At 48.0% G+C, this 20,815-nt stretch overlaps 1 protein-coding gene across 2 annotated transcripts in view; it reads left to right on the top strand.

Moving 5' to 3' along the window:
* Positions 1-503: 503 nt before the first annotated feature.
* RASGEF1C (RasGEF domain family member 1C) overlaps positions 504-20,815 on the top strand; it is a 67,466-nt gene continuing 47,154 nt past the window's right edge. For both annotated transcript variants that reach the window (XM_044239750.1, XM_044239757.1), the window contains exon 1: positions 504-566. The gene's annotated coding sequence lies outside the window, so the exon portion shown is untranslated. The remainder of the gene's footprint in view (positions 567-20,815) is intronic.

Consider the following 20,815-nt stretch of genomic DNA (forward strand, 5'->3'; position numbering starts at 1 on the left):
TAAAACTGATAAACTTGTAGAAAGAATGACTAGGAGAAGATACAAGTTACCAAAACCCTACAGATGTTAAAGGGATAATAAGGGATTTTTGTGGAGAACTTCAATACCCATACCTTTGATAAAAGGGACACATGCTTTGAAAGACAGAACTTCCCAAAATGGACACAAGGAGAAATAGAAAATCTGAGCACAATGGTTTCTGTTAAAGGAATTTAATTTATCATTAAAAAGCCTTCCCAGGAAGAGACTGTCAGGCCCAGGTGGCTTGCCTAGTGCATTCTATCAAGTATTTAAGGAAGAAATACCAATATATGTTCATTCAATTAAAAAGTTAGTATGCACGTTAAGAAGCATGCTGGAAATATGGGTTGTAGAAACCCTTCAAATCTAAGTGTGGGAGTACAAATTCGTGCATGCAGAAAATCGTGTGTCCATGTGCTCCCTGAGCCCTGCCCTTAGGAGCGACAACCAGAACCCACCAAGTACCAGTGGCAGGAAAATGGAAGAAGAAATCATGGACACTCATTGTAACCGACGATCGGAGAGCAGACGCCTAGAAACATCAGGTGAATGTCATCTTAGAAATCCCATGTCAAGTGGAAAAATGGAGTCCTAGAGTACCATAGACCATAGACAAAATGGTATCATTTTTATAAAAGTGAGAGGCAAGCAAGCTCTACAACAGATTGCTTAGGGATATCTACTTCTGAGATCATTTTTTTTCTTTAAGATCTACTCTCTTACTCATGTCCAAATCTATAGTACAGTGTCATTGACTAGTTACCATGCTGTACATGACACTCCCCAGGTTAAAAATGGAAGTCTCTACCTTTCGGTCCCCTTCCCCCATTTCGCCCACCCCTACATCCCCTCTGGCTGTCATCTCCCTATGCTCTGGATCTATGAGTTTGGTTTTCTCAAATTCCACATATAAGAGAGAGAAGTGTTCCCTCGCTGGCTTATTTCATTCACTTAGCATAGTACTCTCTAGATTCAGCCATGTTGCAAATGGCAAGATTTTGTCATGTTTATGGCTGAGTAATACTCCGTTGTCTACATCTATAGACCATATCTAGACCATTGTCTACATATGCAGAACCACCAACACTTGGTGGTTCTTATCTTTTTGATTTTAGCCGTTCTGACAGGTATGAGATGGTATCTCATGGTGATTTGCATTTCCCTGATGATGAGTGATGTTGAGCATCTTTTCTTGTGTCTGTTGGCCATCTGGATGTCTTTTTTGGAGAAATGTCTGCTCTTGTCGTCTGCCCACTTTTAATTAGATTGTTTTGGGGGTGTTGAGTTGTATCAGTTCTTTATATATTATGGATACTAACCCTTTATCACATGTGTCATTTGCAAATATCTTCTCTAATTCAGCAGGTTGCCTTTTAGTTTTGTCGATTGTTTTCTTTGCTGTGCAGAAGTTTTTTATTTTGATGGAGTCCCAATGGATTATTTTTGCTTTTGTTTCCATTGCCTCAGGAGAACTGTCTAGAAAGAAATTCTTTTGGCCAGTGTCAAAGAGGTTTCTGCTTGTGGTCTCTTCTGGAATTTTTATGGTTTCAGGTTTCACATATAGGTCCTTAATCCATTTTGAGTTTATCTTTGTGTATGATATAAGAAAGTGGTCCAGTTTCCTTCTTTTGCATGTAGTTGTCAAGTTTTCCCAACACTATTTGTTGAAGAGAATGTCTTTTTCCTTTTGCATCTCTTTTCTTGTTCATCAGGGAATAATTGACCATAGAATTACGGGTTTAGCGGCACCTGGGTGGCTCAGTGGGTTAAAGCCTCTGCCTTCAGCTCAGGTCATGATCCCAGGGTCCTGGGATTGAGCCCCACATCGGGTTCTCTGCTTAGTAGGGAGCCTTCTTCCTCCTCTCTTTCCCTCTGCCTGCCTCTCTGCCTATCTCTGTCTGTCAAATAAATAAACAGAATCTTTAAAAAAATTATGGGTTTATTTCTGGGCTTTCTATTCTGTTCCATTGATCTATGTGTCTATTTTTGTGCCCATACCATACTGTTTTGATTACTGCTTGAAGTCTGGGATTGTGATACCTCCCATTTGGTTTTTCTTTTTCAAGATTGCTTTGGTATTTAGGGTCTCTTATGAGTCCATACAAATTTTAGGATTATTTGTTCTAGCTCTCTGAAAAATGTTGTTGGTATTTGGATAGGGATATTTAAATGTGTAGATCACTTTGGGCAGTAGAACTATTTTAACATTTCTTTTTCCAATCCATGAACATGGAATGTCTTTCCATTTCTTTGTGTTGTCTTCAATTTCTTTCATTCCTGTTTTATATTTTTCAGGTCTTTCACATCTTTGGTTAAGTTTTTTCCTAGGTGTCTTATTATTTTTGGTGCAATTGTAAATGAGATTATTTTCTTAACTTCTCTTGCTGCTGCTTCATTATACGATATAGAAATGCAATAGATTTCTGTACATTGATTTTATCCTGCAACCTTACTGAATTCATTTATCAATTCTGGTGGTTTTTGGTGGAGTATTTAGGGTTTTCTCTTTACGATATCATGTCATCTGCAAATAGTGGAATTTTTCTTCTTCCTCACTAATTTGGATGCCTTCCTTCTATTTCTTTTTCTTGTCTGATTGCTATGGCTAAGCTGCCAGTACTATGTTAAATAACAGTGGTGAGAGTGGACATCCTTGCTTGTTCCTGACCTTAGGGGGAAAACTCTCAGGTTTTCACCATTGAGGATGATGTAAGCTGCATACCACATTTTCTTTATGCATTTATCCATCAGTGGACACTTAGGCTGTTTCCATAGCTTGGCTATTATAAACAATGATACAGTGAACATGGGGGTGCAGATATCTTTTCAACTTAGCGTTTTTGTTTCCTTTGGATCAATACCTAAAGTGGAATTGTTGGATCATATGGTGGGTCTATTTTTAGTTTCTTGAGGAAACTCCATACTGTTTCTCACAGGGCTTCACCAATTTACATTCCCACCAACAGTGATGACAAGTGTTCCCTTCTCTCCACATCCTTGCCAACACTTGTCATTTGTCTTGTCTTTTTGATACTAGTCATTTTGACAGGTGTGAAGTACTATCTCATTGTGGTTTGTATTTGCATTTCCCTGATGATGGGTGACATTGACATCTTTTCATGTGCCTACTGGCCATCTATATATATATTTTTGGAAAAAAACATCTATTCAGATCCTCAACCCTTTTTTTTAAGTTAAAGTATAATTAATCATTAAAAATTAATCATAATTAATCCATTTTAATTGGATTGTTTGGAGGTTTGATTTTTTTTTTTTTGCTATGGAGTTATATGAGTTAGGTAAAATATTTTTAATGAATTTTTTGAAGTTCCTGATAGAGGGAATGGTGGAAGTGGGGTCAGTAGGGGGGATGGCACAGGTGGAAGAAATGGAGGGATTGGTAATGTTTCTTTCACTGCCTGACTGGATGGAGGGCTCCAGGCATCTAATTTGTCATCATGCTTCATAATTTATCTTCTACAGGTAACATTTTCAAGTAGCAAACATTATATAACAATAGCACTTTCAGCGAATGCTAAAATGTTAAAAAGCAGGTCTCGTATTTTCTTCCCACATTCCTTCATGTTGGTCTGCACAAGGGGAAAGGGATACACTTTCCCTTTGGAAGACCACTATGTTCATCAAACCACGGGTCAGCAGGGTACCTCTTTGTAGCAAGCTCTGGTGTGGGGCCCAGGGTGTCCCTGAGCTCACACTTGGGTGAGGGAAAGCTGCAGCTGCGGTCACCTCAAGAGAGAGGTGGCCATGCTCCCCCCTTGGGAAGCATGTGACCTTGGGAAGGTCAATCAGGAGTTGGAAAGAATGTGGGTGGCCAGGTAGGAGGGGAGGATGGAGCAACGGTCCAGACCCCCTCCACCCACAATCAGAGACCCCAGCAGCTCAGTGCCCTCTGCATCTTGCTCTGAGCAGCTTGAGGACAGGCACTGGACCACTTTCGCAGCCACAATGCCCACAGGCTGGGAGTGCAGCATGGGGGTGACCAGTATATGGGAGGGCTCTGGGCCTCTTACCCTCTTAACCAGCAGGCACAAACACGAGAGAAGCAGGCAGAGGGGAACGGGAGGGAGGGCCAGGGCTCTGGACTGGGTCGCATGCAGGCCCCAGACCCACCCTGGGCAGGTGCCTAGGGGGAGTGGCTGGCTCTGATCTTCAGCGAAGGCTAACCACACATCAGAGCCCCTGGTGGGAGGCGAGACCTACTCGTGATGTATCCCCAGGAAAATGGTTGAACTCCCCAGTCCTTTGAGGCTTAACGGTGGTGGAGTCCCCCAGGGGCGCCATGCCCAGACCATACTAGGGGCAGTCACAGCTCAGTGGATCTGACGCCAGGGCTGTTCTGACAAGCACCTTCAGGATAAGACCTTGCACACCCGGCGTTAAGACCTTGCACACCTGGCGTTTTGTGTGAATGCGTGCAAGGGGGATTATGGAAACAGTTAAAGACCCCGAGATGGCAGAGCGTGTGACAGCTGCTCCCAGGCGTGAAGTGCAGGCCCCCAGTGGCCCATGGATTGAAAACAGATGTTCTGCATGAACGTAGCCAAATTGTATTAGCACTTTGGATGATGAAAAGGGCTTTAAGTGTCTACATGTTGCGGTTCTGAAATGTTTGCCGGGGAGAAAGTCCTTATATTTTGCAAACAGCGAGCGTAAGGAGGGGGAACAAATTAGGTTATGGCACTGTAACTGATTTCAGGAGCAGCGCCGTTGACAGATGCACAGTGCTTGTAATAAACTGATGGGCACTGTTGCCACTTGCCTTAACGAGGAAGCCTGCGTCCCCTCCCGCTGCCGTCTTCACTTCCTACTCTGCGCAGTCAGGGAGGGCGGACCAAGGTCACACAACACCCGTGCCCCCATGTGACTTTCAGGGAGAAAGTCATAGGCTTTCTGTTTTTCCTTTTTTTCTTTTTTTAACTTTTTCTTACAGAAATTTTCAAACGCTTAAATGTATGGACAATAGGGCAGGGGCGCCTGGGTGGCTCAGTGTGACTCTTGATCTTGGGGTTGTGTGTTCAAGCCCCGTGCTATGCTCCATACTGGATGTTGGGTGGGGAGCCAATGTAAATAATAATAATAATAATAGTAATGTATAAAGAACAGGACAAACGAACCACCACTATGTCCCCAGCGCCCAGCTCCCCTGCTATAAACTCATGGCTCATCTTCCTCTTCTGTGCCCCAACCCTGTCACCTCCCTGCTGGGACTCTGATATGGACGGCTTGTATCTACAGAAGCATCATATCATTGACACGCCTAATCTGAAATGGGTAATAGTTTCTTAATGTTGTTGAACAGCCAGTCGATAATCAGATGCCTCAATTACTTAAAAGGTATCTTTTCGCACTTTGTTTGCTCAAATCAGGATCGAAGAAAGCTCAACACACTGAGCTTTCTTCTAGAAAAGTCCTTTCCTCCCCTCTCCACTTTGTTGTTTGCTTGCTTGCTTTCCTTTGTTCTGTTTTGGGTTTTTGTTTGTTTGTTTGTTTGTTTTGGCCTTTGATTCATTGATTTCCCAGAGAAACGGGGACATTGGTCCCTCAGAGTGGCCCTCATTCTGGATTTGGCTGTTTGTTTCCTTGTGGCGTGTGGAACTTGTGGGTAGTCTGATCTAGAACAGCATGGCCCAGTAGAAATGTTGTGGAGCCCTGTGAGTAATTTTTAATTTTCTTGTGGTCACATTTAAAAAAAAAAAGTAAAATTAAGATTAGTAATCTATTTTATATAGCCCAGTATCTCCAAAATGTTATCATTCCAACCAGTAATCAATATGAAACTTCCTCATGATCTATCTGTTTTCATGCTGTCTTCAAAATCAGGTGAGCATTCTGTGCTTACCACAAATCTCAGTTTCAGTGTTTTCATCAGAAATAACTGACCTGTATTTAAAATTTTTTAAAAATTACAGTTAAAGCAGAGAAACATACTTAAATGTTTTCTGAGAGCTGTATCAAATATCAGAGGTTATAAACTTATTTTTTAAACATCTGAATATTTGACATACAATAAACACTCATGAGTCACATACGTAAACACTCATGAAACCATCGCCATAATCAAAATATGAAATGTATCTATCCAGCCACTTTGACTTAGTTATTTAATTTTTTTTAGATTTTTTTATTTATTCATGAAAGACAGAGAGGGGCAGAGGCAGAGGTAGAGGGAGAAGCAGGCTCCCCGTTGAGCAGAGAGCCTGATCCCGGACTTGATGCCAGGACCCTGGGATCATGGCCTGAGCTGAAGGCAGATGCTTAATCGACTAAGCTGCCCAGGGGCCCAGCATAATTATTTCAAAATATGCCCATGTTATTGTGTGTACTGAAAGCTTTGCCCCTTGCTGAGCAAGATCCCTGTTGTGTGGCTGTACCACAATTTGTTTTTGTGGTGGGCAACATTCTAAGATAGCCCCCAGGATTTCCACCCCAGGTATACACACACTGGATAATCCCCACCCCTTGAGTGTAGGGGGGAAGCTTTGAATATGATGGGATTTGAGGTGCTTAGTCAGTTGACTTTGAGTTACTGAAAAGGGAGATCCTTCTAGGTGGGTCTGACCAAATCAGGTGAACCCCATAAGGGGAAAAGAGTCCTTCCTGAAATCAGACAGACTTGTGGCCTGAGAAAGATTATTCTCTTGGCTTTGAAGAAGCAAACTGTCATGGTGATCAGAAAGTGACATCTTAGAGCTGAGGGTGTCAGTCCTACAAATGCAAATTCCTTGTGGGTGGAAGAGGATCCCAATGCTCAGATAAGATGATGACAGCCCCTACTAACACCTGTTTTTGGCCTGGTGAGTCCCTGAACAGAGGACTCAACCAAAATGCTCCAGAATCTTGACCCAGAGAAACTGAGAGATAGTAAGTTTATGTTTATTTAAGTTTGTAATATTTGTTTCACAGCAATAAAAAACTAATATGTGTACCCATTGTGCCTACAGATAGATATTTGGGTTGTTTATGCTTTGGGACTATTATAAATAAAGCTGATATGAACATTTATATGCAAGTCTTTGTGGGGATGTATGCTTTCATTTTTCTTGAGTAAATATCTGGGAGTGGTATGGCTAAGTAATATAGTAAGTTCATGTTTAACTTTACAAGAAATTGCCAAATTCTTTTTCAAAGTGGTTGAAGCATTATATATTCACACTAGTAATGTATGGAAGTTCCACTTATTCTCCATCCTGTAGCTTTGCAGTAAATTTTAAAATTGGGAATGTGAGTCGTCCAACTTTGTTACTCATTTTGAGATTCTTTGTCTCTTCAGGATCCCTTGTAATTCCACATGAATTTTAGGATGTGTTTGGATTTCTGGGTTTTTTTGTTTGTTTCTTTTTTAAAGCCATTGGCATTTTGGTAAAGATTGCATTATGTATGTAGATTGCTTTGAGTAATAGTATCATTCTTAGGATCTTAAGTTTTCTAATCCGTGAACATGGAATGTCTTTTTTTAATTCACATTTTATTTCATTTCTTTTCAACAATATTTTATAGTTTACAGAATATAAGTCTTCTACTTTCTTGGCTAAATTTATTCTCAGATATTTTCTTCTTTGGAATGCTATTGCAAATGGTATTGTTTTCTTAATTTCATTTTCAGTGTTTTAATTGCCGGTGTATAGAAATATAACTGATTTTTGAGTCTTGATCTTATACCCTGCCACTTTACTGAATTTGTTTATTAGCTCTCGTAGTTTTTTAAATGGGTTCTTTGGAATTTTGTCTATATGGGATCATATCATCAGTGAGTAGAGATAGTTTTACTAATTAATACCTTTATTTCTTCTTCTTGCCCAATTGCTTTGGCTAGAATTTCCAATAAAATGTTGAATAATAGTGATGAAAGCAGGTATCCTTGTCCTATTCTTGATGGGAAGGTTTTAACTACAATTTCCATTTCTTTGATAGACATAGAGCTATTCCAGTTATCTGTTTCTTATTTCCTGGGATTACATAGTTTGTATCTTTCAAGAAAATTTCCCGTATCATGTAAATTGTCAACTGATTGGCATGAAGTTGTCCATGATATTTCCTTATTATTCTCTTGATATCTTTAGGACTTGAATTAATATCCCTTTCCCATTTGTGATATTGGTAATTTGTGTATTCCCTCTTTTTTTCCTGATTAACCTGCCTAGATATTTATTAAATTTGTTGATCTCCTCAGAAAACCAGCTTTTTGTTTCGTTGTTTTTTTCTATTGTTTTTCTGTTATATACATTGATTTGTGCTCTAAAAAGTATCATTTTCTTTCTTCTGTTTACTTGGGTTTCATTTACTCTTCTTGTTCTAGTTTCTTAAGGTAGAGGATGAGGTCATTGATGTGAGTATATTATTTGAGATCTATTTTTTTCTAATATAGGAATTTACTGCTGTAACTCCTCTAAGTATCATTTTAGCTGCATCTCACATATTTTGACAGGTTGTGTTTTCTTTTTCATTCAGATCAACATATTTTTAATTCCTTTATTAATTTTTCTGTTGCCCCAATAAGTTATTTAGAAGCATATTTTTAAGTCTCAAATTGTTTGTTAATTCTATCTAATTTAACTCCACTATGGCCAAAGAACATACTTTCTGACTTAAATTTACTGAGATTTGTTTTATGTTCCAGAATATGGTCTGTCTTGTTAAATATGTATGTGTGTTCTGCTGTTGCTGTGTGAAGGGTTCTGTAAGTTTAAATCAGGTTAGGTTATTTGGTAATGTTGCAATGTTAAATATTCTTCCTGATTTTCTGTCTATTTGTTCTGTCCATTATTGAGTAAGTGGTGTTAAAATCTCAACTGCAGTTGCCATTGTGAATGACACTCTTTCTTTTTTTTTTTAAAGATTTTATTTGTTTATTTGACAGACAGAGATCACAAGTAGACAGAGAGGCAGGCAGAGAGAGAGAGAGGGAAGCAGGCTCCCTGCTAAGCAGAGAGCCTGATGCGGGACTCGATCACAGGACCCTGAGATCATGACCTGAGCCGAAGGCAGCGGCTGAACCAACTGAGCCACCCAGGAGCCCTGAATGACACTCTTTATCTGTTACAATATTCTTTGCTCTGAAATCTGTTTTGTCTGATGATAATGTAGACATACCAACTTTCCTTTTCTCATCATTTTACTTTTAACCCTTTGTGTCTTTATACTTAAAGGGGGTTCTTGTAGACAGCCTCTGTGTGCTTCTTGCTGTCCTATCCAAATTGAAATTTTCTGGCTATTGATCAAGTTGTGTAGACCATTTACATTTAATGTGATCATTGACATTATTTTATTTAAATCACCTTAATATTTATTTATCAAGTTTTATTCACCCATTTAAGAGAGAGAGAGAGAGAGAATGAGTGGGGGAGGAGCAGAGTGATAATCCCAAGCAGAGTCCCAAATGAGAGCAGAGCCTCAGAATGGATACAGGATGGATACTCAGATGGACATCTAGGCTCTTTCCATAGTTTGGCTATTGTGGACATTGCTGCTATAAGCATTCGGGTGCACGTGCCCCTTTGGATCACTACATTTATATCTTTAGGGTAAATACCCAGTAGTAAAAACACCTTCTTTTAAAGAGCTCACCTGATTAGGCCAGGCTTACCAAGGATAAACTTGATTTGTTCAAAGCCAACTGATTAAAGGCCTAGTTAAATCTGCAGAATTCCCTGCACCTCTGTTGTGTAACATAAATCACAGGAGTGCCATCAATCATGATCACACTCAAGGAGAGTGTATATATGAGGGGTGGGGATCTGGGGGAGGGATGTGCATCTTAGAAATCTTGCCCCCACAACATTTTAAACTTACTACCGTCTACCATCTAGTGATACTACACTACTTCACATGTAAAATGAGGACCTCATGCCTGTATGCTTCCATTCTCCCTGTCAACCTCTGTGCTCCTTCTTGTTTCCTAGGGCTGTATCACAATGCACCACAAACAAGAATGGCTTAAAACCGCAGAAACTTCTTCTCTCACAGGGTATAAGTCCAAAGCCAAGGTGTCTGAGGGCCATGCTTCCTCTGAAGCCAAGGCTTCCTTGCCCTCTCCAGAAGTCTTTGACCTTCCCCAGTTTGAAGCTCCTATCTGTCCCTTCAATGTCACCTGATGTTCTCTGGGTGTATGGGAGTCTTTAGAAGGCTATCTTCTGATGCGAACACCAGTCCTATTGGATTAGGGGCCCTTCCTACTCTAGGATGGGCTCATCTTAGCTAATGCCATCTGCAGAGGCCCTGCTTCCAAATAACGTCGCATTCTGAGATACTGGGGGTAACTCAACCCATAACAGGGCTGTATTGTTGTTAAGTATTGTTGCCCACATATTTACAAACCCCACATGACATTATTTTTGCGTTAGTCAGTTATGTTTTAAAGATATTTAAATCAAAAGAAAATCTTTCTATTTACCCATGTGGTTTCCATGTTCTTTGTGTAGTTCCGGTAGGGGCTGAGGCTGAGTGGGGCAGCTGCCTACTGACCTCCAGTGAGGGGAGGGACGGAAAGAGACCTGAGCCCCATCTGCAGCCCACCATGGCCACGCAGGGCCAGACATGCAGCCCCCTGCCCGCCCCCTGCCCCATGGCTCATCTCTCTTCTGTGTTTACTGCAAGTGTCCCTGTGCAGGAAGACTGTCTCAGGCCTCGGGTTTTTCAACAGCGATCGTTTCCCTACATGGTGATCCCTCTAACTTTTTGTGTCTTTCCAGATGAAATTGAGTGTTAGTGAAATTAAGAGGCCCAAGATTGGACTTCTGGGGAGCTGGAAGGTGCTGTTTGTCGATCTGGGTGCTGGTGGCACAGGTGTGTTTGCTTTGGGAGAACTCACCTGCCTACCCACCTCAAATATGTGCATATTTCAGGATATATGTTTTATTTCAGTAAAAAGCCAAAAAAAAAAAAAAAGGAAAGGAAAGAAAGAAACAAACAAACTGGGACACCTGGGTGGCTTAATCGGTTAAGCATCCGACTCTTGATATCAGCTCAGGTCATGATCTAGGGTCCTGGGAACAAGCCCCACATTGGGCTCCGCACTCAGCGGGGAGTCTGCTTGTTCCTCTGCCTTTGCCCCTTCCCTACACAGGCACACACACTCCCATTCTCTCTCTCTAAAATAAATAAATACATCTTTAGAAAACCACACAAAGAAACAAGCAAGCCATTCACTGAGGCTGAAAGAGAAACTGAGGACCTCAGGGGCCCTGCTTGTGCAGGTTACTTGGCTGTCCACTGGTGGCCACCGCAGGGCCAGCACGGGGCCAGGGCTTAGCTCCCTGAGCCTATAGGCAGGGCTCCAGGACCCAGGGGTGATGAGATCTATGAATGGCCTCTGCAGACTGTCAAGTGCCCACGCATGCAATTCGGAACCCCCAAATGGCAGTCCATCTTCCGAGGACTTTGGGTTGTAGAGCTCATGTCCCAGAGCAGCCGCGGCAGCCACGTAGCTGTGGTGTGTCTGGAGGCCACAGCCAGGCCTCTGCTTGAACAGATGACTTGGAACCCATCATCCCTGCCTTGCGTTAGACTCAAACATGCCCTCCATGCTCCACCTGTTATTACGGACAAGTGGCTGGAGAGACGGGACCATGTGCATTGCCCTTCAGTGGATGTGGCTGGTTCCCCTCCCCTGCCCCCAGTAGCAGACAGGTGCGGCCCAGCAAGTGGCCTCCTCCTGAGGGGGTGGGGTTCACACAGTGACCCCTGCCCCCACCCACCTGAGATACCACACTTCACACCCACCCTTGGTTTGCTCTCTCCTTTCTTTTTAGGGAAAAAAAAAAAGTCAGAAATGCAGAAAGGGGTAAAGCAGAAATTAAAACTGCTCACTGGCCTGTTAGATGATTAAGAGGATCCCTGTCATCCTAAGACATACTAGGGCATTTTCTCTGGGTGTGTGGAGGTATCGTTTCCTTTTGCGAAGATCCATTCATGCTACACAAAGCCCGAGTTATAACTGGCTTTTCTCCCTGAGTAGCTGGCAGACATTCTACTCAGAATCTCTCACCTTCCTCTGACAGCCAGTGGTGTTCCCTTGAAAAGCGACCAGTGCCCTGTTTCTAGGTGCTCCTGATGTGTAGACTGGCCCCTGATTGGGTCCTGAGTAATTGCTGTGTCTAAGGTCAAAGGCATCGAACCAGGCTGGCTTCTGCCTTCATGCCATCCACCAGCTGCTCTTGGGAAGGCCCTCAAAGCCTTGGGCACCTCCCATGGGGTCACACATCCCAGGATGTCCTTGCCATGGCTGGTTCTTCCTGTCACTGAGTTGGACCAGATGTCACCTCCACACATCAGCCTGGGAGCAGGGCTCATTAGACCCATTTTACAGACAAGAATGTGAGAGGGAAAGTTACACTCCTTGGGGTGTCCAAGTCAACAAGGACTAAGTTAACATCCACCCTCTGGTCCCATTGCCAATTCAGCATAGCCCCTGTCTGCTGCTGATGGCATAGTCCTCCCATCAAGAGTCTGGGGCATTACAGTTCTTTGTTTTGCATGTGCAGAAATTCAACTCAATCAGAGTTAAGCTCAAAGGGAGAACGTGTTTGTGTCTGTAAATCAAAAGCCCAGGGATGGACTTCAGGCATGGCTAGATCCAGGACATGGTCTCGGTCTCTCTGCCTCTTGGTTCTTCTCTCTCCGTGTGGGTTCCTTTTACAATGAGGCTGTAGCAGCTTCGTACATAATTCCTAAGCTTTCCTCGACCTGAGGAGAAAGACACGTTGCAAGAGTAAATGTTAATAAATGTTCTAAGAACCGAGTCTGGGTAACGTGTCTACCACGAATCTGCTTCAAAGGCAAGAGGGTTGAGATGCATTGAGTGGCCGGGCCTGGATCCCTTGCTTTCCTCAAACCATTGTAGGCCAAGGCATTCCTGCCCTGGGTGGCTGGCTACCAGGGCCATATGCCTTTCTACCCCAGGCAAGAGAGGGAGGACAAAATGGGTTTTGTTGACAGAAGAAGGAGGGACAGATGCTGGGCAGGAAGAAGCCACAGAGGCCAGTGACCCTGGGCAGCTGCTGCGGGTCCGCCGTGGCGAGAAGCCCAGGGGCAAACCCAGTTTCCCAGAGGCACACCAGCGCCAGCCTCACTCTGGACTCGCTCTGGACCCCATGCTGCAGCTTGAGCAGAGGTATCAGGCCCTCACCTGAGGGCCTTCACAGGGGCAGCTGGAGCTGAGACGAGTAAACAGTGGAGCCCATTAGCGGCTTACTCCTTGGGGAAGTTGCTAGGTGAGCAGAGCCTGAGCCCACAGTGAATTCAGCTTAAGTAATAAGGGATTCAGGCAGACCAGCCCCCATGCAGGGTGGGAGGCAGGCCCCAAGAGGGAAGGGACTGGGGCTGCTGAGCCAAGGATCTGATATACAGCAGACCCCAAAGACATCCTTTCCCCTGGGTGGATGTTTCCGAAGTAGCCCCAGTGGCTCTGTGTCCCTTAGGCCAGCCTCCCCATCCCTGCCTCTCACCCGGCCCCTCCTTCTCACTGCAAGGGTCTCCCCACCCCTCACTCCGGGTCCCCACATGCTAGCAAAGTTGCCATCCCCGGAAGCTCCTCTTGATTGCAGCCCCCTCCTCCAGGAAGCCAGGTGGACTGAGGTGCGCCGGGAAGAGACGCAGGCAGGACCGGCTTCTGCCCAACCCCGAGAGCTCCCATTCCCAGAGCTGTCACGTTTTTGCAGAACCTGGGTGGCTGAAACTTTTCTGAAGACAAACGTGAGCCCCAGAGAGCCAGGGCCTTCTGTCCCCTGAGCAGCGGGGCCCGTCCACACCAGCAGCCATTCTTCCCTGGTGCAGGACACCTATCCTGGCCTGCAGCCTGGGCCGAGCCCTGAGAACAGGACTTACGGCCGTCCAAGCTGAGTCTTTGCAAGAGGGAAGCAGGCACTCAGCATGGCTGGGTCATCTGGTGTCCTTCCCACCCTCCATCTGCAGGAGCATGCAGAGAGGGGGGAGGGCTGGGGCAGGGAAAGGGGGATGTGTATGGCCTTGGCCTCGAGGGCCCCCTGCTGCCTGAGGGAAGCTTGGTTTGCCTAAGAGACCCCAGGGTAGGAGGGCCTGAAATCTACCCCACCTGCCAGCCACCAGCCCTGTGACCTCGGGGAGCCAGCCGAGCTCCCTCTTGGGGGGGGGGTACTGAGAATTAAACACAGCCATGTGTTCGCTCACTGCTCAGTCATTGTTATGTGTGGATGTGTTTACTTTAACGCATTTTAAAAAGCATATGGCCAGCATATGAGACCCATGAGGTCGTGGATATTGTTGGTAAGGACAATGCAAACTTAAAACGGGAACTGATAGGAAGGACATGGTTTGCTGAAGAGCTGCCCTGGGAGCAGGGGGCCTGGCAATATCCCAAAAGGGACCCTGGAGTGCCTCGTTCAACAGACGCTGACATGAAGGGTTTCCTTTCCCAAAGTCCCCAAGCCTGAGGCTGGGCTCTTGCAGGGACCCAGGTGGCGGCGCTGGACAGGAGCGTCACCCTCCCGTACCTGGCATACAGGTGTCCCCAGTCCCGGGAAGGCTGTTCCTCCTGGGGAGTGTCCTCGCTCCTCCAGCACCCCTCGGGGGTTCCACATGCTGACAGGGGTGGCTCGGCCCAGCACAGAGGATCTGGGGTGAGCTGGGCTCCCTCATCGGCAGGGGCAAGACACCATGGTTCTCGCCTGGGAAATGGGACACAGGAGCAGCAAGGTGCCGGTGGGCAAGGATGGAGTGAGCTTGTCCAGGGGACAGCCAAGCCCGGGGCCACACAAGGTGACGCTCACGATTACCCCCTGCCCCCCATGACTGCTCTTACTGGAAGGTCGGCTGAATCTGGGGGAGGGAGAACCGGCCATCCCACGTGGGCCGAGGCATCACTGTGAGTCACGTGATCGTGTGTTAAGCATGTGCGGACTGGGAGCCTTGCTGGGACAGAGTGGCCGGTTCACCCCTGTCCCCTCCCCTCTCCACCCACAGGAGGCAGCAGATTGGCGAGCACATGATCAGGAAGCTCTGCGGGGGCTGCAGGGGTGCAGGTGGTAGAGCAGGTCTGTGGGTCTCACATCACAGACTTCTCTGCATGAATGTCCCTGCCAGCCTGAGCATGGGAGGTAGGCAGAGTGATCAGGAGCTGGGCTGGAGCTGGGAGCCCCCCTACCCCCCGCCAGATGCAGAGAGCAGGGGCAAATGTCCAGTGCCTGCTGTCCAGTAGTAAGCAGTCCGGGCCTCCGAGGACGGGTTCTGGTGGCCACATGGCCTTCTAGGCAGGACTCGGGTCCTAGCACCGTGGCCTCCTTGCCCATCTTTCAGGATGGTGGCTGCAGAGACTCTGTTCTGCCTGGGTCCCTGGCATTGACCCTGCGCAGGGGGAAAGGCTCCAGGGTCTGGGGTCTGAGTTTCCTGCCATCCAGCCGGGACCCCTCCCTACACCAGCTGCCTAGGGTCTGCCTATGCGGAGACCGTCCCAAGTGAGAACCGGTCCCTGATTCTGGACCCACGTACAGGAGAATCATAAAAGCCTGATGATCAGTTTGAGCCCCTGGAAGCGTTGGGGGCCGTTCTGTGCCCCCCTCACCTTCCAGTTAGCTGGGTGACCCTAGCACAGGTCATGTCCTCTCTCTGAGCCTCAGTTTCCCCTTCTGTGAAATGCAGATAAGGACAAAACTGCTCTTCGGCCAAGCCTTGAGGGAAGCCTATTCACAATGGTGTGTCTGTGCGCACACGGCCTGGGTGCGGACCAGGGAATGACAGCCCCAGTGTCCCAGAGGCTGCAGCCCAGAATGGGGACTGAGCTGCCAGGCTTGGGGGGGGTGCGCGGTTCAGACACACACATGCACACATCTTCCCAGCCTTTCTGACAACGTCCTTTTCTCTGTCCGCTGGATGTTTCTGAGAGGAGCCAGAGAGAAACAGTATGTTTCTTTGTTTTATTCTAACACTGATGACTTCATCTTTCCTTGTTCTTCCCAGAAAAGACGATGACGAATTTGTTAAAGTTCAGCTGTGAGAGCCCCCTCTTAGAGCAAGAATGAGAAGTATTTAAAAGCAGCTTCTTGCTTCTTAGAGTTATTTTCAGACAAGTGGCCCCACTCGGGCTCACGGTGGCTCTCCAGCTCCCGCTGTCCATGGGGAGGAAGGTGGGGAGTACCTGTCCTGGTCCCCGAGCTCCCCGGCCCTCTGGGACCACCCCCCGCTCCTTGTCTGGGCCCCACACCTGTGTCCCAGTCACCGGGCACTGGGAACAAAAAGCTGGGCAGTTTTCAACTTGTTCCCCCAGATTTCCAGATTCAGGGCAGAAATGAAATGGTTTCCAGACCCTTCTAGCCAGAAGGGAATGAATGGATCCAGGGAATGATATCTGGGCAGCCTTCCCTCCGTGCTGACTGCTGACACCCCTGCACCTCTGGGCTCCCCTTCCTTAGCCACCCTGTGGTCGCCGGGCCCTGACCAGGACAGCCCCAGGTACATGCGGCCAGGCTCCGAGAGAGGACAGAAAAACACACAAGTGGCAGCCAAGGGCCAGGCAGCCTGGGCTGGGCGGGGGCAAGTCCTGCCTGGGGGTGGGGGGGAGGCGGATGGATCAGGCTGGGGTGACCGCCCAGCTGTCTGGGTATGATGGGGACCTTGGGTCCCCTGTGATGGAGAAGGTGGCTCCCAGTCCTCCTTGGCCTACCCTCAGGGCAGCAGGGCAGGGAAGGGTGTTGTGGGCAGGACGATGCACTGGCGCGACACTGACCCTGCTCCTCACCTACCGGGGGATATGATGAACCCACTTTACAGATGTGGAAACTAAGACTCAGCCAGTGAGGCTCCACCCACCCTCAGCCACAGAGCCAGCCTCTGCCTCCCCAGACCATTCTTTGAAACAACTTCCAGAAGCCACGGGGAGAAAACAAAGCGTTAATTTTTGCCCAAACTGTTCCCCCTCCCCGAATCGCCTGAGAGGTGTTTGTCTGGAGGTGTGGTGACTCACGCGGGCGCTCAGAGATGGAACCGGTTATTTTTGCCTCAGACTCTGGCAGGCCGTGGGCAGTGTCCCCGTGGGGTGCACGGGTGGCCCAGGCTGACCCACTGTGGGAGGGAGACCGGGTGGCAGAGTCAGCGTGCCCTGGCCTCCCCACCCGGGTCCTGAAAACAAGTCCCCAGGCCCAAAAGGCAGGCTCTAAGTTCGCTGGGGGTGCTTGTTGCCTGCTGGGTCCCCTGCTCTCCCGGGGGTGATGCTGGCTTCAGGCCGTCATCCAGGTTGCCATCCCCATTGCCTCATTCTGCTGCATCTGAGCATGAGCCCCTTTCCCCCACCCACCGCAGGCTGCGTGCCCCAGGATGACTCCCACGCTCTTCCCAATAATGGCTGAGCCTGGCCTTTGTGGGTACAGCTGCAGAACCCGCAAGTCCCAGGCTCGCATAGTCTGGCGGCCACAGAACCAGAGATGAGAAGGGGTCTTCTGCCCTGGGCTCCCCGGGCTGCTCCCTGCCTGAAGAGGTTAAGGGAGTGGGCCTGCCAAGAATGGAGGGGTCATGGCCAGGGTCTCAGGAGAGCAGGGTCCTCACATCCTGGAACCAGGGCCATGGCCTTCTAACCCAAGCTGTCCCCCACGTTCTGGGACTCCAGGGCCTCAATTTGGAGAGGCTCTGCGGTGCTTTCAAGAACCCCTTCCCTCCAGGAGCCACAGCAGTGGCAGGGGTGGGGGTGGGGAGTCATCCTGACTCTACCGCAGGAGGGAGACAAGCACATTGAGGCTGGACCGGGGGACAGATGCCACAGCTGCCAGCACGTTGGAGACTCGGCCGTGAGGACCGGGGGAACAGGAGAGGACCGTGACCTGGTTAGCTGGTGCCACACAGAGAGGGGCTCCAAGTCAGAGGCAGGTGGCCTATAGGCCAGGGCAGAGCAGGGCAGGGCGGGCAGGGCAGGGGGCCCAGCACAGGATGGGGAGGAGGGAGAGCACCAAAGGAGGCCTGAGACCATCGGAGCCGTCTGAAGTTTTGCCAGGAGAGGAGACTATGAACAGCTCACTCTGGGTGCTCATAGGAGGTTGGTGAGCCCCAGCCAGGGCAGGGGTCCTACAAGGAGGAGGCCGGCAGGGCTGGACCAGTGGCTTAGCAGGGTCTCAGGGACCCTGCCAGAGTCTCAGCCAGGAACAGTTAGCGTTTTCATCCCTGGTCCTCCCTTCACGCATCTCAGCGGCCAGTGTGTTCCTCCCACAGTCTGATAGTCATTCTCCGTGGTAAATAAGACACTTGTTCCCCCTCCCAAAGCAGGCCACGTTTCTCTCTGGCAGCTGCCGCCTGGCCGGCCAGGCCACCAAGCAGCCTGGTCACCACAGTCAGCCTCGGCCGGTGGCCAGACACAGCTGAGCACTTTCTCCACCTTCCTGCACGGGCTGCTGTACCCCGTCAGTTCCCAGGGACTGCCAGTCACCCAGCCAGCCAGCCAGCCTTGATCGACTGAGCCCTGCTCCAGATGCTGGGGGCTCAGCAGTGAACAGGACTGACAAAGCTGTGCCCCAGAGGAGCTCCTGGCCCTGTGGGGAGGACAGCAGGTAAACAAGTAGCAAAAAGACCCAGGATAATGTTGCTACCGGGATAAATGGCGCAGGGCAGGAAATGCCGCCCCAGGGTGCAGGGAACACAGCTTGTGCGAGACAGAAGTGCCAGTGTGGAGATTCCTCAAGAAATTAAAAATAGAGCTTCCCTACCACCCTGCAATTGCACTCCTGGGTATTTACCCCAAAGATACAGATGTCGTGAAAAGAAGGGCCATCTGTACCCCAATGTTTATAGCAGCAATGGCCACAGTCGCCAAACTATGGAAAGAACCAAGATGCCCTTCAACGGATGAATGGATAAGGAAGATGTGGTCCATATACACTATGGAGTATTATGCCTCCATCAGAAAGGATGAATAGCAACATGGACGGGACTGGAAGAGATTATGCTGAGTGAAATCAGTCAAGCAGAGAGAGTCAATTATCATATGGTTTCACTCATTTGTGGAGCATAACCAATAGCATGGAGGACAAGGGGCGTTAGAGAGGAGTAGGGAATTTGGGTAAATTGGAAGGGGAGGTGAACCATGAGAGACTATGGACTCTGAAAAACAGTCTGAGGGGTTTGAAGTGGTGGGGGGGTGGGAGGTTGGGGTACCAGGTGGTGGGTATTATAGAGGGCACAGCTTGCATGGAGCACTGGGTGTGGTGAAAAAATAATGAATACTGTTTTTCTGAAAATAAATAAATTGGGAAAAAAAAAAAAAGAAGTGCAGGGAGAATTACAGACAAGGTCACAGGGGTGGTCTTGGAGCCCAGTCGGTAGGACTTCGTGGACCACGAAGTGGGCTTTAGGGAAAGGCCCAGACCTGTCACGGCACCAAGTCCCAGCACTGTGCTGGGCACATTCATTCACAAGCTCTCTGGAGCTGACATGGGCTTGTTAGCCCCCTTGTGCGTGGGGGGAACTGAGGCTCGGGGAGGCACCTGCACACTTCCTAGCCGCTCACATCCACTGGCCACGGCTCGCCTCTCCCAGCAGACCAGCCCTCAGACATGTCCCCTTCCGGGACCCCCGTGGCTCAGAGGACCCTTTCTGCACCCTCCCAGTGCATTGGCCCCAGTCCCCGTCTGCTGCCGCTCTGAAGGTCCCTCCCAGGAGGGGACCCTGCAGCTGGACCTCCAGGGGGGACAGGAGAAGGGTGTCCTGAAACAGGGGAGACAGTGAACAGCCTGACTTTGAGGCAGCAGTGTGGACAGCATGTCTGGGGCACAGCAAGCAAGCAGATGGGTCTGGTGTCATCTTGCCAATTTTTGTGTGTGTGTGTGAAATCGACTCATTTATTTATTTTAAATCAACTCATTTATTAAAATATTTTTAAATCAACTCATTTATTAAAATGAATATATTTTAGGATGTAATTTTATGCTCCTACCTAAATCACCAGCATCACTTCCCCAAAATAGAAAGTTTGTAAAATTTCATGTAACAGGGGCGCCTGGGTGGCTCAGTCATTAAGCATCTGCCTTCGGCTCAGGTCATGACCCGGAGTCCTGGGATCAAGTCCCGCCATCGGGCCCCCTGCTTGGCAGGAACCCTCCTTCTTCTCCCTCTGCCTCTCCCCATCCCATGGGCTTGTGCACATGCTCTTTCTCTCTCTCAAATAAATACAATCTCTTAAAAAGACTTTTTAAAAAATTCATGTAGCAAAACAAATATTAATTTTTAAAAAGAATAAAAGTACAGAATAGAATACAAGCCCCAGTGTTCCAGTTCTAGGTCAGTTCCACTCTACCTTTCCCACTGAGCACAGCTTAAAATCTGACCGAAGGCACAGAGCAGCTCTCTGGGGACTTAGAAAGCTAAGTCATTGCAGGCAGCCTGGGGAAGAGAAGCAGAATTTGAGGTTGATAGTGGGTTTACCATTTTCCCTCTGCGGGACATTCCCCCGCCAGAAACCACAGAGGGACCTTTGCATCCCAAGAGAAAGCTGCAGGGCAGAACCTCTGCTTCTGGTTCAAAGAGCAGGAAAGGAGTCTCTTATGGCTCAGACAAAATCTGGAAATATGTATTTTTAAAATATGCATTTTCTCCTGCTTTTTCAGACTCCAGCCCAGACACAGTCCAGGGGAGCCTTGCCTGGGCCCTACAAGAGCCTCCTCCCTAAATGAGGGAAAACTTCCCCTCCCAGCAGAGGAGCTGTTGTCCCCCAGAGGGCACAAGGAACCTGCTGCTTTTCAATCTCTCTCTCTCTCTGTCTTCCTACACCTGGATGCAGGCATAGTCTTGGGTGTGCACAGCAGAATAGGGTGAATTAAGCCCCAGC

The sequence above is a fragment of the Neovison vison genome, chromosome 1 (assembly GCF_020171115.1).
Source record: "Neovison vison isolate M4711 chromosome 1, ASM_NN_V1, whole genome shotgun sequence".
NCBI lineage: Eukaryota > Metazoa > Chordata > Mammalia > Carnivora > Mustelidae > Neogale > Neogale vison.